A 22,765-nucleotide genomic window follows, 5' to 3' on the forward strand; every position below is an offset into this window, starting at 1 on the left:
TTACTTTTATCATCTGATCTAAACTAATGCCCACAACTTTTCCTTTCAGATGTATTCCAAATTATCATACATCACAGTTTAGTAAAACATTTGAAAATGCCATTTCTTCCATTCTGAAAGGTTATTTAAACTCCTGCAGTCTTAAAAAAAATCACAACAGGATTTTAGAAAAGGTCAGTGCTTCTCCACTGACCTAGTCTCCCTCACCACCACCTCCACCTGTAACAGCACAGGAATACTGATTTAACTGAGTAATATTTATTGACATTAGCAAATCTTTTAACTCTAACCCTTTCTCCATTCTGACCTACAAGCCCATAGTCTGATCTCCCTGCTCTAAATTGGGTCCAAACTTTCATCTGTAACTCTACTGGCAAGGTTCTAGCAAATGTATTTCTCTGTCTAAATATTTTGACCATTATGAAAGAGTAACTCCATCCATTCTTGGCCCTCTCCTATTCTCCTTCCTAAATGTTTATTTCATCCAAACATTCAAACCAAAAGATCCTCTTCTATGCTGATGGCATTTATTTAACTAGGTCTAGACTCTCTCCTGCTGATCTACACATAGAACTTCAGTCTGTTCGTTCCTTCCATTCTCTTCAGATCTCCTATACATTGCTCCCCATTAAAGTGGGCAAACCAAAATGAAGTTTTCTGCAACTGCTGGCATAAGACATCTTGTTCAACCTAAGTAGCTGGTCCAGTCTCCCTCTCGATTTACTCTGGAAACTGTCTACTGTTTTAAATATCAGGATGTGATTCTTAACCCTTCCTTATAATTTGCAAAGCAGATTGATTCTGTGGACAATAAAGTATCCTCCTTACTCAAGATTCTTTAAAGAACTACAAATTCTTTTCTTCAGAAGCTCCCCTGACAAGAGGTAAAGGTGTGCTTATATGCATCCTTAAAACTGATTTCACATGTTGCCTCACAGCTTAATAATTCTAGCACTGAATCACTCCAGACACTTAAAAATCTGCTGTTTGATTCTTCATCCTCCCAAGAATAAATGCCATTGTTTTCCCTTCTGAAGAGCAAAATGTGTACCAGTCCATCTCTGCTCTATCTTTCTACTTGCATTCTGTAAGGGGAACCCTGTTCCTTTGTCCATTCACTTATTCCTTTGAATCTGCTAGTACTTGCTGTAACTTCCTTGCCATTCCAAATCATCCCCTTATTTTTGAGTTCAAACCTTCTCCTGTATAGGGCACCAAATATGGAATGCCATCCTTTCCCAGATCTTTGCTCATTCCCTCACTATATTCTATCCTTTTCCTCACTTAGGACATGCCTTTTTTCTCCCTTTCTCTTTCTTTCTGCAAAGGTGCTTACAGTGTTACAAGTTTAACATAACTGTTATATCAACACTGTGGTGATTCGACAATGCTTCCTATTTCTTACATATTACATGCTAAATGTGCTTCTTCTTCTACGAAGCATTAGCTGTTGGCAGTTGACCTTGTATATTCTTCATTTTTTCATTTTTCTGTAATTCTACATCTCTTTTTTCACATGCGTTCTTTCCTTTGTCTTTTTACGTCTTCTGTTTCATCACCCTTACTTAGCGATCATCTCCTCCCCCAATGTTATCCCTACTTAGTCTTGACCCTACATCTAAACTTACATCACTTTAACTAGCATATGCAAGGAATTTTTTTTCTTTGTAACTGGATCCTGCTGCATCAATGTCAAACAGTGCAGTCCTGATAGCTACTGTAAATAAATAAATAAATACACACATACATAATGTTTGCTAAGTATGTCAGATACATAAAATATGTTTTGAATATGCTCAAGGTGGATGAGGATTTTGCTAGGGGTGTTCTTTGTCTCACCTCCTATTCATGATTTTCATGAACAGGATATGAAGGTAAAGCCAAGGTTTGGAGACGATCCAGTTTGGGAATGTGAGTGCTGCATCTTTGGTCACTGGAAATGATGATGTCCTCTTCGACTCATGCAGCTTTGATCTCTGGCATGCACCAGAGTGTTTTGCTTCTGTCTATGAAGCAAATGGAATGAAAATCAGCACTTGTTAATCAGAAAAAGAAAAAAAAAACACTTGTCACAGCAGCTGAAGGAAAAACCAAATGGACTTTAACATATCACAATTTTATTCCTCTCTTTTGTCTTACACAAACTGACTTCATCAGAACAATATACTACTAATAAAACCACACGTATAAAATAAAGATACCAATCAAACCCAAAATTCTGTCACATGATTTGTGCACAGTAACAATCCTAGTAAATATTAATAACGTTAAAATGAACTAATGAAAAAAAACACTAAAATAAGCTAATGAAAGGGCATTATATAATTCATAATGCTACATCACCATAACCAATAATTGACTTATCACATATCTTTCCCCTTTTGATTCTGAGTAAACATTTAATATTAATTAAGTCATTTAATCTGGGAGTTTTGTCAGCCCTTAACCTCAGTCGCCAAAAAGTTTCTCTTTGTTCAATTTTATTTTTATAATTACCACCCAGTAAGTCTTTAAAAACAGGTTCTAAAACAGAAAAAAATAAATCTTTTAAAAACATTGGACTCTGAAGAATGCTTATAGAGGGAATTCTTACTATCTTTTTTTCTCATGGCATAAACATGTTTTCTTATTCTTTTTTTTAAACTTCTACTAGTCACCTCTACACAAAAAGCTTTACAACAAGAACAAAAAGGTTCATAGATTAGTACTAAGCTAACTGCCCTTGCAAGTCATTTTAAGCTTAGCCAATTATCCCTTGTGAGACTCAAACCCTGCACCTTGTGATTATAAGGCAAACACCTTAACCATTAGGCCTCCCTCCCAACCTTATTAGGCCACTCTCACAACACTAACCCAGTAGAATTACAATTAAAAATTCCTGGTACTGGTATGGTGTAACCAATATGATCTAAGTTAATAAAAGGCTCTTCTAAAATGTATCTATACATGCTACAATTCCTACATTTATACATCCCCTTAGCTAAACCTGAAAAAGGTATAATAGGAGTAATTGTGGTAGTATCTTTCTGTAACAAAGTTTTAATATTAGCACTGGTTTTATATACAAAACAGGGACTACTTCCAACTATATTAAACAATTCTGAATTACCTTCTAATGTACTCCACTTATCTATAATATTGTTTCTAATATCTAAATTATCTAGTATGTCTAAATTGCAAACTAAACTGTTCATACTGAACTTTATTCTGGAGATGGGGACTCTGTCCTTAAGTGATATGAAAGGACGTTTTAAAATAGGGGGAAACAAGCTAGTTCTTTTTGAAGAAATCTCTCTAGCAGTATTTTCCAACCTATATAAACTATAACCCCTTTCTACAAATAATGACATTATAAACTTTATTTCATCTTCAAAAACTGTATCACATGTAGTCATCCTAGAGGTCCTTATAAATTGCCCTCTAGGTATATTGTTTTTCATAAATCTAGGATGACAACTTGAAAAGTGGAAATAATTGTTAGAAAAAGTGCTCTTTCTATAAACCGTACTGTCAAAATCATTAATGGCCTCATTCCTACACAGGATAATGTCTAAAAAGTTCACCTTAATCCCCACATCACCTATAACGAACTTCGGAAAACTGGAGTCTACATTCATCTGTTCAACCAATTTCTGACAATCCTCTGTAGTCCCTTCTACAACCAAAAAAAGGTCATCCACAAATCTGTTGTAATAATTCTATATCTGTCTCTAATGGGTACTAAATGTTCCCACCGTCCAAGTACAATGTTTGCAAAAGCAGGGACAGTGGAAGGACCCATCACTACCCCTCTTATTTGTTTATAACCTTGTTTAAGTTGGGAGGGTGGCTTAATGGTTAAGGTGTTTGCCTTACACACACAAGGTGCAGGGTTTGAGTGTCACAAGTGATAATTGGCTAAGCTTAAAATGGCTCGCAAGGGCAGTTAGCTTAGTACTAACCTATGAACCTATAAAATTATTATCTAAAAGCATTTCTGTTAAGGTACAATAGAAATGAATCTCTTGATGAGTAAACTTAGTAAAATTGTTCATATAAAGTCTCATGTATGATATACCTTCCTCTTGAGGAACAGAAGTAAATAATATCAGCTGTCATTAGCTGGTTCTTCTCGTGTGAAAAATGATAAGTTTTCTTAAAATTTCTAAACTTATCCAAAACAATGCCATGAATCTTTTATGAACAAACTTAATTGCTGTATAATGGGGTTAAGTATAGCATGTAACAAAATTTTTATTTTATTTTTGCAAGTTTTCAGAAAACGTTTATTGAATTATTTAATGTTGGATTAAAAGAAGATGGTTTCATAAACCTAGAATTATTAAATTTAACATCCGTTAAAATAATACTTTACATTTATTTTTCTAGTATATTGCTTCAAATTTAATAAAGTCCTGGAAATGTCTGCTCTATGTGAAGGAATAAAATTTAATCCTAGTTTTAGCACAGTTAAATGTTTTTCTTTCAATTCATAATTAGATAAGTTAAAAATCTTAGTTAAAGCACTCACTGAGTGTCTGTGGAAGAGTCCAATTTTTGGCTGTCTTGATTCCTGGTTCTTTGGTATATTTGTAGTCCACTGATACGGCATCAAAAAGAAGATTTAGATTTGGCTTTGAGCTTTTCAATGTATTCATCAGCATCGGACAAACTATAAGTTAGTTCTACAGGATATTTTACATTTGCACTTCTCAGTCTGCAAATGGCCACATTATCAGAACCAGAGAAAAGCTGATTCTCCATGGTAACATCATCTTCAGTACTTCCTGTGCGAACCACCGACTTGCCATTGTTAGTTGCTATGCTACCTGCTTATAATCTGGTGGGACTCTTAAAAGAACTTAAGATGTTATGTTGTCCTATCTCGCCTTCATTCTTGCTGATTGTGTTCGGAGCCAAACCTCGGCTCTGACTCAGTCGCATACCAAAGCTCGAGAGCTTCAACTGGCTCAAGGCTAGAACCTATCCCATGATGCTTAGCGGCTGTTCCCCAGATCTTGTTTGCCACTTGAAGCATCGGAATTGTCTTCTCTGGCTCAGGCTAGTAATTACATTTATTGTATACCTTTTGCTATATTTTTTCTCAATATTTTCCTATTAGACTCTATTATACCTTCACAATCCAATTAGAGTGTGTGTGTGTGTGTGTGTGTGTGTGTGTGTGTGTGTGTGTGTGTGTGTGTGTGTGTGTGTGTGTGTGTGTGTGTGTGTGTGTGTGTGTGTGTGTGTGTGTGTGTGTGTGTGTGCATTGTTAATACTTGGGTGTGTCTTCGGTTGTCCTCCTTGGCCCTTGTTTTCTCTCTTATTCCCCTTAAAGAATCTGTTTAAATTAGAGGATTCTTTCTATTTAGCCCCTTTCTTTCTTTCACTTTCTTAAGAAGTCACCGTTTAAGTTAGAGGCGTCTCCTCAAGTTGGAGGAGACTGTCATTTAACTTAAAGACTTCTTCTCCTCTCACCCTTTCCTTTTCAAAAAAAAAAAAAAAATCTCTCTTCTACTTGCCTTTTTCTGTTACAATTACAGTAGTTATTATAGTTACTGTTAGTAGTTATTACTGTTGTTGCTATTAGTGGCTTACAGGTTGTCTAAAGAACTTGTTAAGGAGTCAAGACAATCTGGTTTTAAAAAGTGTTATTCGTGCACCCAGAAAATGTCTCTAATGGATGGACACACAAGTTGTGTGTATTGTCTAGGAGCAGTCCATCTTCAGGTGCATGGAGGAGTTTGTGATGGCTTATTGCAAGGGTTTTACAGGAGAAAAAAAAACAAACTCATTTTGAGGGGTTTGTTGAAAGGCCCTTTTGAAGAAGGTAATCAGGCCTCAAAATCGAATAAGTCAAAAAAGTCTGCTTCATCGGCTCCGGTGACTGAGCCATCAAGCAGTCAAAAAGATACAGTATCTTCGGATCCAAAGTTTCTCGGTTCTGACAAACCTGGCCCTCCCTCGGTTCCATCTGAGTCTTTGGAACTGTTGCGGAGCCAAAAAAGGAGTCAGTCACCATCACTGGAGCACATACGCTCGGTGCCACAATCTCCTCTATTACAGTCTGTGGCAGGTAGTCACAGGTTATCGACCCATTCCTCTCGGTTCACCAGGTTATCGAACAATGATGTGGAGCAGGTGGTGAAGAGGTTGCTGCGGACGCGGGCCCTAGCAGAAATTCTTTTGAGCCCAGCCCATCGGATCATGGAGCCGACCACTGTATCTCAGATACTATCTATTCCTCCTCTGACTCGATTGAGTTTGGGGCCAGAGTGTCAGGAAGTCATTGTGCTAGAACCGGCAGAGCCAGTAATCACTCACGATATCTCTGCACCAACATCTGCTCCAATCTTGTCAATGCTGTCTTCCATTGAGGGATCTGGGAGCCGACACTCCCTGGTCGGCTTTGGGGGGAGAGTCGAGTTGAACCCTTGTCAGAACTGACTCTCCCACTCAGAGCTTTGGCACAGGTGAGTTCAGCTCCCACATCAGCCTCGGAGCCACCCTTCTCAGTGCCTGGGAGATCTCCCGGTCCTTCAGGACTGGAGTCTCTTGGCCCAGGATTGTGGTGCCTTCAAGGTGATGCAGAGTGTGCTCTCCACTGAGTCTGCTCCAGCCACTCTTCCCCCTAAAGGGCCAGTGTCTTCTGCTTCATAATCCCTTCATCAGCCCTAGAGTAGAGAGTCAGTGCCCCAGGAAACCCCAATAGGTGGAACGTCCTCTTCCAACACCTCCCTGGAACATCCTCCCGAGGAGGTACCTTGAAAGAAATAGTGTAACATCCCCCCGAGGAGGTCCCTCGGAAGAAACAGTGTAAGAGCAAGCACATAGACTCCCCTGAGTCTGTCACCTCTGATACCAACTTAGACGATTCAGAAGGGTCCACACAATCACCCTCTGAGGATGTCTCTTTTTCAGACATCCTTGAGATCCTTAAGCAGAGGGGTGGCTGGAAATCCCTCTCACCTTCTGAGGATGAGTCGGTAAACCTGGAGGCATTTGGCTCTCGCCCCTCCACCTCTTAGGTGTCTCCGCCCTTTGACCCACTCCTGGGTGTTGTGAGTTGGAAGGTGTGGGACTCTCCCAAGTCAGTGGACCCCGTTCAGAGGAGGCAAATAAATTTATTACAGCCCCAGAGGCTGGACAGTATTTAACAAAGGGAGTTCCAGTAGATGCTATGGTAGTGACAATGGCCACAAAGAAGGAGTTAGCTGAAACTTCTGCATCTGTCCATCCGTCGAATAAGGAGTCTCATACAATGGACAGATATGGGAAGCGCATGTTCTCCTTAGCAGCCTTTACCTTACAGTCGCTGAATTACTTATCACATTTTACCCAGCTCCAGAGGGATCTCCTGAAAGAGCTGGGAGATACTCTACATGGTGCTACAGCCCAGGGGTTATTGGATAAGATAAATTCCCAGCTTGCGACCTTAACTTCTATCACAAACTCCTCCATGCACCTATTTACTTAACCGATAGAGCGAGCAGGGCAGCAGGCACAGGAAAAGCTCTTCCTGGATGTGCCTTTGTGAGTTTGCTGAATTTTCAGATCTTCCTTTATTGACCCCCCCTTTTGATGGCTCATCCTTGTTTGGGCTGAAAGTAAAAGAGACTCTCACCAGGAGCCAGCAAGATAGCAAGACTCTATCTGCCATCAGAGTGCATATTTCCGCCCCTACCAGACCTTATCCAAAAGGTCAAAGAGCGAGAAAATGTGGTTCTGGAAGTCCAATGGAGCCTCGCCAGATGCTCGTGGTGATCCTTCCTCCAGAGGCAGGGGGGAAATAACAATGGAAGACACCATCCACATGGCAGGGGGGGGTCTGCAGAACCAGGGTGACAGAGATACATTCTCCAGTTGGCCCTTCCAGCTTTCCTGAAAGGAGGCCCGACTGTCCGCCACTAGAGGCAGTCAGGGGAAGAATATCTTTGTACTCAGAAGCCTGGCTGAAATTGACTCAAGACAAATGGTTACAGTTCACTATATCCAGGGGATACAACATTCCTTTCCACTGCCCACCTCATCCATCAAAGTCCATCCCAGACATTCCACCTGGTCAAAGGGATCAAGCAACCCTGGAAATTCAAAGGTTGCTAGATAAAAAGAGTCATCCAAGAAGTCCCCGCAGACCAGATCAGATCCAGAATTTACTCAAGTCTCTTTTCAGTTCTAAAAAAGACAGGGGACTGGAGACCAGTATTGGATCTCAGCAGACTAAACAAGTCAGTAAAGAAGGCAAAGTTCCAGATGATAACACTGCAGTCTATACCCCCTTTTCTGGGACAAGACAATTGGATGTGCTCCTTAGATCTTCAGGATGTGTACTACCACATAAAGATGGACAGGCACTCCAGAAGATTTCAACACTTCCTGCCGGGAGCCAGTCATTACCAGTTCAGAGCTCTGCCCTTTGGTCTCACTACAGCTCCCAGAGTGTTTAGCAAATGCATGGCAGTAGTCATGGCTTATGTCAGGCGTCAAGGATTCCAGGTGTTTCCATATTTAGACAACTGGCTCCTGACTGCCACCATCAAGCACCTACTAATCAGAGCCAGGAACTTCACCATCCATCTCTACTCAGATCTAGGCATTACTTGTTGCCATCACAGCGTATTACCTTTATAGTTGTAGATTTAAACAGAAATGATATGGTAGCAAAATTGCCTCAAGAGAGAATACAAATGCTACGCAGTCAAGTATCTATCCTACTCAAAAAGAAAAAGGTACAAGCAAAATTCATCCTCAAGGTCATAGGCTCAATGGTAGCAGCAATAACACTAGTCCCACTGGCACGACTACACATGTGGATATTACAGTGGCTACTCTTTGCTCAATGGTTCATACAGGAGTTACCCATGTCTCACAAGATTCTCATTATGGATGCCTGCAAGACGGACCTACTTTGGTGGCTTCAGTCTACTCAGGTAACAATGGGCAGACCATCTGTACTTCCCCAACTTGTCACTACAGTAACCACGGACGAGTCGCAGATGGGGGGGGGGCATTATCTGGGACAGACTGTCCAAGGGGTTTGTAAAGATCACGAGTACCATTTGCACATCAATGTCCTAGAGATGAGGGTGATGTTTCTGGCACTGCAAGCATTTCAGAACTCTCTTCCCATGGGGACTATTGCAATTCAGACTGACAATATGTCAGTGGTAAGGTACATCAACAAACAGGGAGGAACCAGATCCTATCCCCTATGTCAAGAGGCCCAGAGAGTTTGGCAATGGGCAATTTCTTCTCAGCACTTTCTGATGGAAATGCACATCCCAGGGAAATCCAAAGTAATAGCGGAGAGGCTAAGCAGAGCAATTCTCATGCCTCACGAGTGGTCCCTAAGTCAGGAAGTTGCAAATCAAATTTTTCGCGAATGGGGCCAGCCTTGCTGTGGCCTTTTTGCCACTCCATTCAGTGCCAAATGCAGCAACTAGTTTGCCCTCATTTCCCCTCCAGAAGAGTCACTGAGGGACGCACTCATCCACGATTGGCCCCCGGGACTTCTTTATGCTTTTCCCCCATTTCCATTGATTCCAAAGGTTATTCTGTCTGATAAGTGAACTGCATCTGTAGTTGCAACTATCTCTTTTTTATGTTGGGCTTTTCTCCCCAGGCCTCTACTGAAAATGGACATATATCCAGTTAGACTAGCCCGGTCAACAAATGTAAAATAAAATAAATAAATAACTAAATAAATATTCAGAAAGCCAAGTCGTTGAGTCACAGGTTAATTCTCATTGCTCCTTATTGGCCTCGTCAGATATGGTTAAGTTAAAAATCTTAGTTAAAGCACTCACTGAGTGTCTGTGGAAGAGTCCGATTTTTGCCTGTCTCAATTCCTGGTTCTCTGGTATATTTGTAGTCCCTCAATATGACCCCAAAAAGAAGATTTAGATTTGGCTCTGAGCTTTTCAATGTATTCATTAGCGTTGGACAAACTATAAGTTAGTTCCACAGGATCTTTTATATTTGCATCTCTTCTTAATATAATAGTCTTCTCATATCATTCAATGCTATCCAAAACATTGTCATACTCAAACTGTAAGTCCGGAAACCCATCCAGTAGTTGCTGAACCTGGTGATCTAACTGAAGTAATTTATTTTTAATATCGTTTAACACACCGGAATTCCTGTTAATTAGTAATTTGAAGAACTCAATTCCTGACTGATTGAAGAAATCAACCAGGGTAATAAAAAAACAACGTTTCAGAGTAAGTACCATTGGGACACTTAAAGAAAAGTAGACCTTTTGGTACTATTCTAAGTTCAATACACCATTTGAAATACTTACTCTCTACTGAAAGAGCCATAAAATTCTTTAGGTTCTTTTCTAAATCAATAAATAGTCTTTTTATGTCAACTTTAGAACATTTTACCCTAGGCAGTCTTCCTTAAAGGGATCATTCTGAATGTTTAATATAGAATTAATGTTCTTTGGAAAACCATGATGTTGGGACACCCACCAGAAGAAAAAGTTTCAATTACAGTCCGCCCATCATCTTCAGAACTTTCTGTCTTGTACCAAAAATAATCTCTAACCTTCTTCATGCTGTTAGCTTCTTTTAATTGGTTAAGACCTATTATTGAGTACAATGCCCCTTTCGGCATGTACCTCACAAAGCACATGCAGCAGCTGGAGAGACCACAGAAGTTCCTCACCCAGGGAATCCAGGGCCTCAAACATCTACCTTTCATAGATAGGTTAAAAGCCCTGTCTCTCTACTCAGTCTCCTACAGACTCCTCAGAGGTGACCTCTGTCTGGCATACAAAGCAATCTCAGACCCTGTCCTGATGGGACTGCTGCATATCCGCAAGTCAAGCTCCACTCGAGTAACCCACACACATGAACTCAACCTGGTCTGTGACAGCAATAGGACTTGTTGGTGGTACAGATATACACTAACCCACTAGAATTACAATTAAAAATTCCTGGTACTGGTGTGGCATAACCAATATGATCTAAATTAATAAAAGTCCCTTTTAAAATGCATCTACTCATGCTACAGTTCCCACATTTATACATCCCCTTAGCTAAACCTGAAAAGGTATAATAGAGGTAATTGTGGTAGTATCTTTCTGTAACTTCTGCATCTCCACAACAGTTTCTAATAATATTTGTAAAATGTTTTCATTGCGACTGTCCAGAGTGGAATGCAAAGTTACATTCAATAGTTCATCTACTCTTCCACTGGCCATCAGAGTGTAATATCAAAGACAGTAATAAAACCAATTAAGACACCCCAAAAGTGATTAAAAAAGAAAAAAAAAACACTTGTCACAGCAGCTGAAGGAAAAACCAAATGCACTTTAGCATATCACAATTTTATTCTTTGCTTTCATCTGAACACAAACTGACTTCATCAGAACAAAATACTACTAATAAAACCACACATATATAAAATAAAAATACCAGTCAAAATCCAGAATTCTGCCACATGATTTTTGCCCATTAACAATCCTAATACATATTAATAGCATTAAAATGAACTAATGAAAAAAACACTAAAATAAGCTAATGAAAGGACACTATAGAATTCATAATACTACAGCACCATAACCAGTAATTGACTTATTTATCAGATGTTTCTCCTTTTGTTGCATAGAAAATATTTTAAATTAATTAAGTCATTTAATCAGGGAGTTTTGTTAGCCCCTAACCTCAGATGTATCTTTGTTCATTTTTTTTTTTGTAATTACCACCCCGTAAGTCTTTAAAAACAGGTTCTAAAATGGAAAAATAAATCTCTTAAAGAACACTGTACTCTGAAGAATTCTTATAGAGGGAATTCTTACAATCTTTTTTTCTCATGGCATAAACATGCTCTCTTATTCTTTCTTTTAAACTTTTACTAGTTATCCCTAGATAAAAAGCATTACATCTGGAACAAATATACACTAACCCACTAGAATTACAATTAAAAATTCCTGGTACTGGTGTGGCGTAACCAATATGATCTAAATTAATAAAAGTCCCTTTTAAAATGCATCTACTCATGCTACAGTTCCCACATTTATACATCCCCTTAGCTAAACCTGAAAAGGTATAATAGAGGTAATTGTGGTAGTATCTTTCTGTAATAAAGTTTTAATATTATTGCTGTTTTTATATACAAAAAAACTTGTTAATCAGAGTCATGCTTCTATCATGGAAAAGAGTGGATTGTTCTCTGCAGGTGAAGGGAGAACAGCTACCACGGGTGGAAGGTTTTATGTAGCACAAGTGAGGGTAAAGGGGATCGGGAGACTGTCCATCAGAGGGATGGAGCTGCAGCAGTTCTGCAGGAGTTGTACCAGACTGCAAAGCTCAAGTGGAAGCTGTGCCCTAGGATGAATCTGTCAGTTTATTAGTCAATCTGTGTCACACTTCCTCACCTATGGTCATGAATTCTGAGCAGTGACTGAAAGGATGAAATCACTGACAGGCAGTGTAAATGAGGTTCTTTCCTAAGTGAAAGAATTTACTCTTTGGGAGATATTGCGCATCTTGGCAATCGAGGAGGATCTCGTGGTAGATTCAGTGCTTCTTAGGATTGAGAGGAGACAGTTGAGGTGGTTTGGGCATTTAATGAGGATGCTCCCAGAGTACCTCCCTTGGGAGGTGTACCAGGCACAGACCACTATAGGGATCCTCAGAGCAGACTCAAGATGCATTGGAGAGATTATATCTGTCAGCTGGCCTTCAAATGCCTTGGCATCTCTATAGTAAGATGGAGATTGCTGTTTGGTACATATTATAGGAGAACCATGTATCCAATACTGGAATACATTAAATGCAAAAGAACTTAAGGGCAGCTATTGAACTCCCTATAACAATGTCCTAGTCTAAACAGATTAGTCCCATAAAGAGCACAGCTTCCTGATTTTCACAGAAATATATATCTGTATGCCAAATCTGATAGGACGTCTAAATGACCAATGTGTCATCACAGGGGAATGGTCACTCTGAACCTTATGTAAAATAACTACATTTGTGCATTATAATTACATGTAGCGGTGATTTTATACCCCAGTTAGGATTTGTTTAATGAGGAGACCAGCTGCTGTCTGACACTATGGAGTGTCAGTTTTCTAGTAAGTTATTTTATAAAATACATAAGCAATTTTGTTTTAAGGTCCTCAGTGAGAATGAGCTTGTAATAACTATAGTCTGGGCTTCAGGATACCTCTTCAAGTTACAGGTGTAAGTGGGGTAATGTTTACTTTACTGATGTACAGCTTATGTACCTGCTTAGAGTTACTTGAACCAAAAATCAGTTTGAGACATCATCACTATACATTGTTCTTTTTTAATACTTTAACCTTATATCAAAGCTTGATTTATTCTGTGACAAATGTCACTTGCATCTGCCTTTAACCCCAGTCTGTTATATGGAACAAAGAAGTAACTCTAGTGCATATAAGATTAATCAACATCTTTCCTGAGCTACTACTCAGTGATGATAATTACATCTGGGTATTCCAGACTTAGCCAGGATTCTAAATCATCAAATTTGTTGTCACTACTGTTAATATCTAATAGGGTAATTTTCATTTGTGGAAGATCGCTGCTGGATTAAGTATGCTAAGCAGGAAGGTCATGAGTTCAGACTAATATCACCTGCTTGAATATCTTTAGAACTGGAAGGTAATATAGCCAATTATTTTTATTGCTGTTGTTGGTGGAGGAAGACTTGGGACTAGATATATTTTATTCATAAGCTCTATTTCTGAACATCAAATACCCATTTGAGGATAAATAATAAATAAATAAATAATTTGCATCCAGAATTGCTGCAAAAAAAGGGAGCAATTTTCCAGGAATTATGCTTTTTTAAACCACTGGTGTGTTTCTTCTCATTGTAATCAGACTAAATTACCATTCTTCAAAATACACAATGAAATTATTGATTTTTCAAGTGTTTTCCCTGACAATTAGTCTTACTTTTTTCTTGCCTGTTTTTTAACCCCTTTTGCCTGCTTGTCATCAACTTCCTCCCAAGCAATGGTCCCATTTGTTCTCCATCACTAGGACGAGAGTCAGCAATGAGAGGTCATCATTTAGGCAGCCATCAAAGGTGACTTGGCTTTTTCTTGCTTGAACACCCCACCACTACCACGCACTAAGCAAAGCACTGGAAGAGGTCAAAAATGGGCTGTTCATGGAGGCTGTGCCCTTACTTCCACAAGAGACATTTCCTGTAAGCAGCCCTGCTCCACCCTGGAAACATGAGCAGTGGTTTTCTCCAATCTCCACCAAGGAAATAACACCACTTCCATGTGCCCCAAGTGTGTGCAACTCCCCCACAAAGGAAAGTCAAACAGGCCATGCCCCTTTACTCCTCCCCCTCCCTGTCTAGCTATTACAGTGCTGGTACTGCCAATCAAATCCTGGTTGCCAGGTTTATTGTAAGGGTTCCATCCCACTGCTCCATGAAGACAAGCTTAAATTAGTCTTACTTGAATTTGATTTGAACATGGTTTAGGGGAATCATGGATGAAGACTCCAAGACACTGGATAGTATCAATACGGATAATAATTGTCTCCCTTGCTGATAGAAATAGCAGTATGTGCTCAGACAAAGTTTTTTCTACAGAATAGCACTGATTTTAGATTTTCACATAGGATGTACAGAAACAAGTATCAACAATAAAAACACACAAAAAAAAAAACAAGAAGTTCGTTTCCATTTATATAAACAATTAGTAAGACCTCATTTGGACTATTGTCTGCAGTTTTGGAGATCTCATTTTTCTAAGGACAGACTACATAGACATATTTCAGGGAAGGGCAACATAAATAGTAGACAGTCTGCACCTGAAGCTATATTAACAGAGACAGAAAGAGCTTAATATGTACAGGTATAAAGAAAAAAGGTGTCAGAGGGAGTGCCATTAGAGAAATTTTACATTCCTCAGTGGTAGTGAGAAATAACCTGCACCTACCATTAAAAAAAATGTTATTGTGAAAAAGAAGTAATAAAAGGTATAATCTAAACACAGAGTGGATATATGAGGATTCCACAAATGTAGAGAAGGAAGACAACAAGGAGATAAGGTGGTTACCTGGTCATATGACCTGAATCCCCATGACTGTAAGAGAAGTTCCATCTAACAGAAAAATAAATGGTACTGCTCTAATACATAAAAACAATATGGCTATGAAAGGGATCAGAGTGCCCTGTCAGGAGTCTGAGGAACAAGGAAGGAAGCTTGGACACGTAGCACATGCAGCATCAGTTCTGAAGGTGTTGCCTACTTATTCATTTATTTATTTATTTATTTTATTTTACATTTGTTGACTAGAATAGTCCGACTAGATACATGTCCATTTTCAACAGAGGCCCTGGGGAGAAAAGCTCCAAGTTCACCAAATTACATTAAAATACAGTAAATACAGTAGTTATATCAAAACAAGCAGTAAAGTTTATGATTACAATTTTTACAGAGCTTACATACCTAGGCAAATAATAGTAGTTCTGTGGTTAACAAGAATCAAAAGGACCATACTTAGTACCTCATTACATCTCTCTCTCCAATGTGTCTACTATGCATTTGCACAATTTTATACAAACAAAAAATGTTTATTGTTGACCTATTGAACTATATCAATGTAAAATTGTTACTTAGCTTCTTTTTAATGCAACTTTAACTTTATGCATGTAACCCAACATATGTGAATCGTTTTGCTATAACTGCTATTATATCAATATTGTTTAAAATTGTACTTGTTTTAAAATGTATTACTGGAGCTTTTCTCCTTGGGTCTCCACTGAAAATGGGCCACAAGCCCAGTTGGACAAACCCGGTTAACAAATGTCAATAAATAAATAAATAGATAAAAAATAAGAATCAGAGAGTAGGTCTTCATTAAGTAATTCAAGTCAGCTAAGAATACTGTTATTAACTCATACAGTTAGTTACAGATACAATATTTACAGTGGTTACATGCCGAAACACATTAGAGTTAAACAAGGTAAAGGTCAGGATAGTGCCACAGGTAAGCTAAAATAACTATTTTAGTCTCATTGTCAAGGAAAGTTAGTTAGGTTTGCTACACTGACATAGCCAGTTTAGTGTCAAATGTTGTTTAAGTCTAGTCTTGAATTGGCTCAGGGAGTTGAGCAAAGTAATTTCGGTTGGGAGAGAGTTCCAGGATCTGCTTACAGAGTTTGCGAAGAGAGAGTCACAGGCAGAGTTATTAGTTTTGATAGTCTGGATTAGTAATTTATTAGAGGATCGAAGTGGCTGGTGATTATGATGGGTGTAATAATATTTTTAAGAGCAGGAGTATTATCTGGATTGTAAAGTATCTTATGGGCAGTTATCATGAGGTTAAACTGGATCAAGCTGGGTAGTTCTAGCCACCCAAGCTGGTTTAGGTTAATACAATGGTGAGTCCTATAAGACAGACCAGTGGCAAATCTGGCAATATGGTTATAGCAGATAGAGAGTTTGTTGAGGACAGATTTGTTTAGATTGGAGAGTGTCGGGGATGCATACAGAAGAGTTGAAAGTAGGTGAGAGCGAGCTATGGCAGATCTAGCAGGAGGGGTTAAGAAAGCTTTTATCCTGTAAAGTGAGCCTAGTTTTTTATTGATGGTCTTTATATATTGATTAACATGTAGGTCGAATTTGGGATTATTATCGATTAAAACACCTAACAGTTGTGTAGAGGAGTCTGGGGAGATTATTGTGCCGTTATTAGATTTAATGGTAAAAGTGAATGCAGTAGACCTGTGTGTTGGTGAGAATAGCAACAGTTTTTTTTTTTTTGGGATTCAGGATCAGACAACAACCAGAAAGCCAGTTTTCAATAGTGTTAAAGGTGGTTTGTGTAGCTGACCACAGTTCGTTTGGAGAAGTGGTCGAGCAAATCAGGGTGGAGTTGTCAGCATATTGGACACAGCTGACTGTAGGGATAGCAGAATGGAGGTCATTAATGAAGATGGATAAATGAAGGGGCCCTAGTATGGATCCCTGGGGTACACCAAGTGTGTTGGGTAGGAGTTTAGAAAGTTTGTTTTGCCAAAGGACAGCCTGCTGTCTATCTTTCAGATAGGATTGGAACCATTGGATGACTGTAATATCTAGGAAGAAAGTTTCCAGGGTATGGATTAGTAATTGGTGATCCACCATATCAAATGCCTTGGACAGATCCAAGAAGAGGGCTGAGGATATGTTATTGTTATTGCGGTTATGGTTTATGGTATTGGAGAAAGCTAGAAGGGCTGAAGTAGTACTGTAGTGCGGTTGGAAGCCATGCTGGGAGTCTGCCATGAGGTTATTCTGAGTTAGGTGATGCATCAATTGTCTATGGATACATTATTCCATAATTTTTGCAAGTGGGGATAGTATTGCTATTGGCCTATAACTGGATAACTCAGTAGAGCTACCTTCTTTGTGAAGTGGAATTACATAGAATATTTTCCAAATAGAAGGGATTCTGGCTTCTGCTATTGTTTGATTGATTAGCATCAAGATGGGGTAAGCAATGGCATCGGCTGCTTTTTGTAGATACTCGGCAGGGAGTTGGTCAGCGGAGAGTGTAGTTGGTTTCAGTTTTTAATCAAGGTACGGATGAGGGAGGTGGCAACTGGTTGGAATTCAAATGTGAGTTGGTTTCTGGGGGCGTTGATTTCATGACGGGGGGTGGGAGGTAGTTTACTCGCTAGGGCTTGAATGGTCTCAGTAAAGAAATGGTTAAAACTGTCAGAGACTTCATCGGAAGGTTTATCAATGAAGGCTGTGGGGACTGGGGTGGAAGTTTGTCCAGGATGTAATAGTTTATTTATACTGCCCAGAATTGCTGAAGCTTGTTATGATTTATTAACTGTAGATTATAGTAGTAGTTTTTTTTGTCTAGTATAATGGATTATTAGTGACGTTCCTCATTTGCCTATATTTAATGTGGTCTTGGGGGTCTTTAGTAGTTCACTATGATACCCATGCCTTATTTCTGAGGGTAATTTTTTTGTTTAGACTCTTTGGAAAGCCATGGTGCAGTTTTTGCCTTAGCTCTTGTTGAATGAACGGGTGCATGAAAATCAAGGATTTCTAGGAATTTGTTAAAGTATGCGACTGCTTCATCTTAGGGGAGGTGTCTTAAAATTGGCCATTTACATGAGTTTAGCTCTTGTTGGAATTTGGTGGGGTTAAAGTATTTTTTGTATTTTACCATTCTAAGTAAGGGTTGTTGGGGGTTAATGGCTTTGTGCTTAATAATATAGGTGGGAAGATAATCGCTTAGGTCATCAGGGAGGGTCCCAGAGGTGTACAATTGGGGATGACTATTTATAAGTACCCAATCAAGTATGCTTTCTTTTTGGTTTGGTTTACCTATCCTGGTAGGGGTTGTGATGACTTGTGAGAATGCGTGCAGGTTGACATGGGTGGTTGGGAAGTCTGAGGAACAGGTATTCCAGTCTATGTTGAGGTCCCCGAGTAGTATGGTTTCTTGGGGGTAGTAACATGTTAGCCAGTAAAGGGTATTTTCAAGTGTAGCTACATTGTTACCTGGGTGAATGTACATACAGATGATATAAATACATTTATTTTTATTAATTTGTAGTTTGGTGGCAAGAATCTCTGAGTTGTTAATTTGAGGTGGTTGTATAGCTTCAATGGTGATGTTCAATGGATATTTATATAGAACAGCTACTCCACCCTCTTTCCTGGAAGCACGATCCAGCCTGTATATGTTATACCCTGGTAGTAGCACTCCATTGTCTGTAATGCTAGGTTTTAACCAGGTTTCAGATAAACAGAGAATCTCAGGGGAGTGGATAGTTAGGAGTGCATGGAGTTCATGTACCTTGTTGTTAATACTTCTAATGTTAAGGTGACAGGCCAGTGGAGAGTTAGCTGGCCTATCAAGTATATGTTTATAACTTGGATTACAATAGGGGGTAGGTTTGACTGAAGTGGATGGGCCAGGGTTGGGGTGGATGTCACCACCAAGTGTTATGTTAGGTTTAAACCTAGTGATGAGCTTCAAGAGTTTATTTGTGAGTTTATAATAATGTTTTAATCTAGAACTAATGTTTCTGGGATTGGCAAGTTGATAGTGAGAGCAAGGTGCAGGGCTGGACACTGTACTGTAAGATTGGTGAAAGGTGGAAGGGCTTACAGTTGGGGTGAGAGTATGGCCTATTGGGTACTGATATCCAGTGAGATACTGTTTTTTGTACAAGGTGAGAAGATAAGGGGCCAGAAAAATGGTCAGTAAGGAGGAGTATAGCATTATGTGTGGAGGAGTGTGGTAGTTAAGGGTCTGTATTGTTTGGGTGGTCCATAGCCACGGTGGTGCAGCGGTAGCGTTGTTGCCTCACAGCAAGAGGTTCTCCTGTTCAATTCTCAGCTGGAGCACCTTTTTTGTGGAGTCTGCATGTCCTCCCCACAGTCGAGTGGCATTCGAAAGACATACGTAGAATGGGCGTGCCTTCGTTGAAGGTTGGGCGTCGAGCTGGCACCTTGGCACCCGTAAAAAATATACTGCCAATCATTAGCAGACCGGAGTTCTGCTGTGGTGATGCCTAACCGGGAAAAGCCGAAAGAAGAACAACATTGTTTGGGTGGTCCAACAACAGAAGATAGGATGATAGATTTAGAAGTAATAGACTGGGGGTGGAGAAAGTATGTTAGTTGAATGCTTCTTATAGCAGGGGGTGTGGCTATGTAACTATAAATTTAGTGGTACTGGGGGTGGGTGGAGCGGGGCTAACACTGACTACAAGTGTTTTCTAAGGCTTCCTGGAGTTGTAGGTAAGTATTTAAAGATTTAGTTTAATAGCTGTGTTGTAAACTGTGTTATAAGCTTTTTAGAGTATTTTGCTAGGTTTAGATTATGTTTTAGAGTATGATTTTCAGGATTTTAAGGTGGGAAACCAATATGTTAGTATAAGATTCAGGGTTTTGTAAGCTTAGAAAATAGTGTTGTAGAGTACAAAGGGTAAACTTATTTAATTAGAACAAGGAGGGAGCCAAATTACTATGAGGGCAGACTATAGGGGCTTTAGACCCAGATCAGCAGTGTACATTTACAAAGGATTACTGGTTTAGGTATTAACCTTAGCAGTTTCTTGTGGTCTGACTTCAGATAGGCACAGTTTCTGCAGGGTAGCATGCTTCAGGTAGGAGAGCCTTTTTAGTTAAAATATTTTGAGGGGGACTGCCTCTTGTCCAACCTTCCCTTATGACTGTGAGTTCCAAACCTTTTTGTTATAACTTATGGTGCACAACTCAGGGCTTTGGGTTTAGCACAGGTCTGGGATCCACATAAAGGTTTGCATGACTGTCCTTTGAAATGAATCTAAAGCAATACATTTAAGTGATTCTTTAGCCAGTATTAAAAAGAGAAAAGAGTCTTGAGGAAATCCTGCCCTTTTCATGAAAGCATCACACTAGAGATTCATGCAAACTATGTTACTGTGAAAAAGATAAAGGGGATAGTGATAATGAAGAAAAAAAAAACTAAAATTATTTATCCATTCTCAATGATTAACAACTGACTCCTGTAGTGACCACGTGAGGATTCGTATCACTTCACTGAAAGACCATTTCACTGAGACCAAATCACCTAAACTTAATTTCACCTAAAACTCATTTCACTGACAAGTAGTACTCTAAGGCAAGTTAAAGGTATATGTCCTTTTCCACACTGTAGTGTGATCCTGGTGTTAGTATATATAGTTAGGGAGGTGTGGGGGAGCACAGCCCCCACACTGGGGGGGTGTGGGGGTGTAGCCCCTCACCTAGTTGGGTTTTACCAAATAATGTAAAACAAAACCAGACAACAGAAAACCAAATTAAGTGGGGGGCTATGCCACCCACACCCCCCAATGTGAGGGGCTGTGCCCCACACACACACCTTAACTATATATAGTAACACCAGGATCACACTACAGTGGGGAAAAGGACATATACCTTTGACTTGCCTTAGAGTACTACTTGTTAGTGAAATGAGTTTTAGGTGAAATGAACTTTCAGTGAAATTAACTTTAGGTGATTTGGTCTCAGTGAAATGGGTTTCAGTGAAATGGTCTTTCAGTGAAGTGATACGAATCCACCATGTAAACATGTGCCACCACTCAAAGTTAACTAGCATCCAGGGAACAGAAGTGGATTGCCAGGCCTTTCTTCTACATTACATACACTTAGCACATGCACATCTAAGGATAATTTAGTGTTGTCAACCAAATAAGTGCTTGGGATGTGGGAAGAAGCTGGAGTCCCATGTCAAAACAGGCAGGACATGCAGAATCTACACAGAAGGCATGCCAGCCAAGAATTAAACCAACAAACCTGTAAGGTGACAATGCTACCCACTGCACCATGGTGTCCCCAAAGATTATGTATAGCTGAAACAAATAATATTCAAAATAGAATGGAAATGAGTACCAATTTTCACATCTAGGCATAATGTTACTTAAACTGGTGGCCTTGACAGAGAGCAAACTGAATTTGCAGAGATACCACAATTCAATATTTTATTATAGGATCATAGGAAGTTACTAGGCTATTGGCCCTGTCCCTTATAAGCCTAGCCAAAAATTTAGTCCATGTTCCAATAAGTCAGCACCCTATGCCACTGTCCAGCAAGACACAGGTGGAATCCCAGGGGTGTATTTTCTGTTCCCCATCCAGTTATCCAGGTTGCGCTTAGAAATGTTAATGAGGTACTCTGTTTTTTGTGGAGAGGGAGTCTATTCCATAAAAGGGGGAGTCTCTGGGACACAAATCTGTACCACCAACAAGTCCTATTGCTGTCACAGACCAGGTTGAGTTCATGTGTGTGGGTTACTCGAGTGGAGCTTGACTTGCGGATATGCAGCAGTCCCATCAGGACAGGATCTGAGATTGCTTTGTATGCCAGACAGAGGTCACCTCTGAGGAGTCTGTAGGAGACTGAGTAGAGAGACAGGGCTTTTAACCTATCTATGAAAGGTAGATGTTTGAGGCCCTGGATTCCCTGGGTGAGGAACTTCTGTGGTCTCTCCAGCTGCCGCATGTGCTTTGTGAGGTACATGCCGAAAGGGGCATTGTACTCAATAATAGGTCTTATAAGGGAAGAATACAGGGATGTTATGACCACCTTGTCCCTGGATGAGTTAACCTCACTACTGAGGTGAGTCATGTAGAAAGCTTTCCTTACAACAGAGGTAATATGGTGGTCAAAAGTCAGTTTGCTATCAACCTGGATGCCCAAGTCCCTCACAACTGATTGCGTGCTTAGTGCCTTATTATCAATGTGATAATTTGTGAGGACATCACTCTTCCAAAAGGAATGATGATGCATTTTTTGGCATTCAGTCTGAGGCCATGTTTATGGCACCAGTAATTTGTTTGGGTGAGACTCTCTTGGAGGATGTCCTCATCACTAGTGGAATTGATGACAGCACCCATCTCGCAGTCATCTGCAAACTTGGTCAGTCATAGACCACTAGATTTGGCCTGCACCTCTGAGAAGTATATCCCAAACAGCAGAGGCCCCAAGACTGATTCCTGGAGTATACAACTTGTTACGGGTCTGCTGCTTGAGGTGGCTTCCCCTATTTTCACTAGGTGGGTTCTATCAATGAGCCAGTTTGCTACCCATCTGGTAACATATGGATTGATGCATAGTTGAAAGAGTTTATCTATTATACCTGAGTGGGGAATAATATCGAAGGCTTTGGCCAAGTCAAGATAGGCAGTGTGCACTGTCTTCCCCTCATCTATGGCCTTGGTGACTGTCTCAAAGAAATCAACCAAATTTAACAGGCATGACCTCCCCTTTAAAAAAACAAACTGTGGAGAATC

Source organism: Protopterus annectens, chromosome 2.part1 (genome assembly GCF_019279795.1).
Source record: "Protopterus annectens isolate FY-2018-M chromosome 2.part1, PAN1.0, whole genome shotgun sequence".
NCBI classification, from domain to species: Eukaryota; Metazoa; Chordata; order Ceratodontiformes; family Protopteridae; genus Protopterus; species Protopterus annectens.